A 4,790-nucleotide genomic window follows, 5' to 3' on the forward strand; every position below is an offset into this window, starting at 1 on the left:
GTGTGTGTGTGTGTGTGTGTGTGTGTGCATGCCCAAAATCCTGAGAGGAGAAGGAATTGCGACATGGCCATCTCCCCTGGGGGTTGATTTCTCACTTTCTATCTCTCTGTCTTTCCAGCAAACGTACATGCCCTATAGCAAAAATTTCTCTTTTAAAGAGAAAGAAAAAAAGAAAAGAAAAGCAGGAATTAACTAGGAAGTGAGTGTTGCCATGAGGTGAGGGCAGCTGGGCAGCGGGTGATCCCCAGTAATAGCTGCAAGTCGCGAAGCAGGCCTTTGCTGCTGCTGAAGGTAAGAGCGCAGCGGTCACTTGAAGATGGCTCTTTATGGCATTTCACAACTGCTCATGACTTGGGAGAAATGATGTTTCCTATTGGCTCTGCAGCTGGCTTTATCCTCTCTGTCCTCTTAGCCTGTTTTTTCTTTTTTAGTCCAAGCTGGATTTCACTCTCAGCCCCAGACAGGGTTTACTCTTTTTACCCCAATTGTGACTTTGAACAAAAACACTCCTCCCTCGGACACTTGACTGCTACCTTCCAGAAAATCATCATAATGAATAGTCAAACCTCTGATGACTCTGATGGGTACAAAGCCTGACCACAATTACAGGCCTAAATTATAGGCAGAGCCCTGCCTCCCTGCCCCAGCTGCCCCACATGCCCTGAGCTGGGGCAGTGAGGCACCGGGAGCTGGGGCAAGGCACTCAGGTGGGAGACAAGGTTGGAGCCAGTCACCTAAGGCAGAGCCGGAAGGGGAGCTGAGCTCCAAGCTGCTGTGGCGGAAATTTCTGTCTCTGCTTTGGCTTTCCCCGGCCTTCCTGAGGTATGACTGTTTAGTGCTTTTTTAAAATTCTGGAGCGATCTCAATCTTTTCCAAGTAATCTTTGTGAAACTAAGCCAGTCAGTTTCTGTTGCTTATAGAACCAGAACCCTAAATAACACCTCTTTTTTTGTAGGCCCTGTGCTGGATGCTGGGATAGAGAGGAATAAGATGTAGACCCACATGGGAACTCTCACTGCCTATGATGTAAAGCAGTAACTGTTCCCACGATAAAGGATTCTTTCCTTTGCAAAATATCAATAATTCGGGGCCGGCATGTAGTGTGGTGGTTGAGGTGCTGGATTTCCACATGGCTGACTGAAGTTCAGGTCCCAGATCTGGTGGCTTGCTTTCTCACTTTCCCTCTCTCTCTCTCTCTCTGGTCAAATTTAAAAATAAATAAATAAATGATAACAACTTTAAATAAATACTTCTTTAAAAAAATACATCAATAATTCTCCATTAGGTTCTCCTTTTTCTCCTCACCATTCGTTCTGAAACTGTCATGATTGTGCACTGCATCCCCAGTGCCTAGCCCACAGTAAGCCCCCAATAAATCCACTGCGTGAATGGATGGCAGGTGTGATCATCTCCATTTCTACAGATAAGGAAATTGAGCCTCAAAAAGGTTCATAACTTGGGGCTGGCAGGTGGCATGATGGTTAAAGGTGCTGGAGTCCCACATGGCCGATGGTGGTTTGAGTCCTGGACCTGGAGACTTGCTTTCTCACTTTCTCTCTCACTCTGTCTCTTTCTGGTCAAATTAAAAATAATAACAACAAATGGAATTAAATAAATTAATAATTCTTTTTTTTTTTTTTAACATTTTCATGGGACCAGCAGTTGGTATAATGGCTATGTTGCTGGACTCCCATGTAGTCAACCGCGGTTTGAGTCCCGGACCTGGTGGTTTGAACTCGGGCGGGATGCTCCCTCTTTTTCCCGTGCAGGACAAAATCAAGGTGCCAGAGAAAGATTCTAATATCAAAATACTGCATTCTGATTTGGCGGTTCCTCAAAAAGCTCAACATTGAAGGCCAGACCAACAGTGCAGCAGTTAATGCTGTGCATATGGGGAGCTTGAAAAACATGCCAGGGGCATGTGTGTGCCTGCCCCAAATCCTGATGGGAATAAGTGGAGGAAAAAGGATTGTGGTGTAACCACACCCCGTTGGAGGTTCTTTCTCCTCACTGGTAAGCACTCATGCCCTCTGGCAATTAAAAAGTAAAACACTGGATTACCATATGACCCAGCAAGTCCACTCCCAAGTATATTTCTGTGTTTTTTTTGGAGAGGTTTTTGCTATAGGGCGCGTTTGCTCACCAGACAGACAGAGACAGAGAGAAAGTGAGAAATCACCCCCCAGGGGGATGGTCACACCGCAATCCCTTCTCCTCCATTCTCCTCTTGGGATCTTGGGCACGCACGCACACGCGCCCAGCGTGAGTTTTAAGCCACCAGGTCCGGGACGCGAACTGCGGTCAACTACGTGGGAGTCCAGCGACATAGTCATTACGCTAACTGCTGGTTCCCTCCAAGTATATTTCTGAAAGAGCTGAAAACAGGTATTCAAATAAGAGCAGGTACACTCATGCTTATAGCAGCACTATTCACAATAGCCCAAGGGTGAAAACAGCTCAGATCTTATCAGTGGATGAATGGATAAACAAACTACAATATGCACACACTACAGACTGCGCCACCTAAGCTGGGTGGGGAGCCTTCTTATGACCATATTTCAGAGAGGCCCTGGAGAGTTTCCGTCTCTATCAGAAGTGGAGAGCACTCAGGGAGTAAATTCTATGCAGGCTAATTAGAGTGGTTCCTGTCCCTTCTGGCAATCTGTGCGATTTAGCTCAGTCATTCGCCAGGTGGAACCATGCTACTCCCTCCTGCAAGTACCGTTTCCTACCCAGGTTAATTCCTGTGCTGTGATGTGGAAGAGGCTTGGAGACACGGGAATCACGTCTACACGCCGGCCCACGCAGCTGCTCAGCCAGGCTTAGCGGACCATCCCGCTGCAGAGGGGTCACTCGGTTGAGAAAGTACTTTGTCCACACCTCCAAATCTGTGCCTCCTGTCATGGCCAGGCCACTCATTTGATTTTTTAAAACCATTGCTTTAAAAATAATTTAAATGGTTTAGGATAGGTAACCCATGACAAGGCGAAACGAATCACAGAGTTTCAAAAGAATATGCCAAGAAAAGGAAGACTCACCCCACCCTGTTTTTCAGTTTCCCTCCTCCATGGACATCACCACCATCTGTTTCCAGAATAATCTTCTAGAGATAGTCTGTGACTACTGGAGCACATATAATTCCTATCCCCTTGATCCTTGTGCACAAATGACAATATACACTTATTTCAGCAGCTTTTGCTTTTCTGTTTTTCTGACTTAACCGTCCTAGTAGTCTTTATACCATTCATAGCACTGTCTCCTCTTCAGTGGCCACATTGTATTTCCCATCATAGGTGCCCAAAATCCTGTTCAATCAGCTCCTAAGTGATGGATATTTACGTTATTCTAGTATTTTTTCCTCTAACAAACAGGATTATAATGAATACCTTCCAGAAGGAAATAAGAATTAGACTTCATCTGCCGGGGATTGGGCTTCCTTCCTTGTCCCCTCCTACTTTCCCCACGGACTTGCCTGTATAGACGGGACATATCCTGTGTTTTGTCCTACGACTTGTATTGGCTGTGGCAGGACACACTGTCCTGTGTTCAGCTTTTTAGAAAACATTCAGAAGTTCAGCACAGCTGTTCTTCCTCCACAGTAATTGGCATGGGACCACTTAAGTGGCAACACTAGCTGAAAAGCATAGTCTCTGAAGGTAAAGATCCAGACAACTCCTTATGGTTTCTCGCAGGTTCAGCGGAGGGGAGAACAGGAGACACTAAGCATTAAAGGTGCTTATTTACACATTCTGGAAAGGAAAACGCTGTTGGTTGGCAGAAGCCCCACGGCATGAACAGAGATAACCTCCAATCAGGACACAGGTCCTGCAAATCAGCCAGTCAGCCACAGCCTCACACCAGTAACTAGGCTCCCCAAAGTAAGCAAATCCTAGAGAGCCAATCAGTGAGAGCCCCCTCTCCAGACAACAGCCAATCAGCAAATGCCTACTCCAGTGCTCACGTTTCCTGGGCAGAGTCAATGCAGCCTTACTCCTGTGCAGTGAAACACAGCTGAAAGCCCCAAGATCTGAAAATACTTCCACTTCAAAGGTCCACCGGCCTCTGAACCCCAGACTTCCCTAAACCTGGCATAAACTCAGCTCCAGAGCGTTCGGGAGACTTTGTCATACAAATACAGGTCTTTCTTGCAGGCGAACAAGAAAATCACCTTTTTTGCAACAGATGTCAAGTTCAATTTAATGCACCTCTTTTAACTGCTGGACCTGTTTGTGATTTGTTGTGAGCTCAGATTTGTGAGTGACAAATGTACCAAAGCAGCTGTGAGCTTAGTAAATTCAGACTCTTCCATTTTTAACGCTGATTTTGAAACAGATGCGACTTCATCTTGTAGGTGTACCTCCATTGTGAACTCTTACACTCCTTCCGGTAACCGGAAAGTTGCTTTCTTTTTATGTGAAGGAGACAGAGTGATTAGTATATCTGCTAAATCATGCAATTGGACTAAAACCCCTTTCCTTAAAAGTTGTCCTGAGAGGAGCCGGCAGGTGGCATAATGGTTAGGGGTGCTGGACTCCCACATGGCTGACCATGGTTCGAGTCCAGTACCTGGTGACTTGTTCTCTCTCTCTCTGTCCCTCTCTGGTCAAATTAAAACAGATGAATGATGAATGAATAAATAAAGTTAAATAAAATAATTCTTTAAAAAAAAGTTTTCCTGAGATATAATCACCAATCACCAGACCCGTGTCTGGAGCTATGAGGAGCATTAAGATTCCATTGTATTTAGGTAAGGATGGAACATCCCCTTAGAAATGATTAAATCCTGCCTG

The sequence above is a fragment of the Tupaia chinensis genome, unplaced genomic scaffold, assembly GCF_000334495.1.
Source record: "Tupaia chinensis unplaced genomic scaffold, TupChi_1.0 Scaffold000132_1, whole genome shotgun sequence".
NCBI lineage: Eukaryota > Metazoa > Chordata > Mammalia > Scandentia > Tupaiidae > Tupaia > Tupaia belangeri.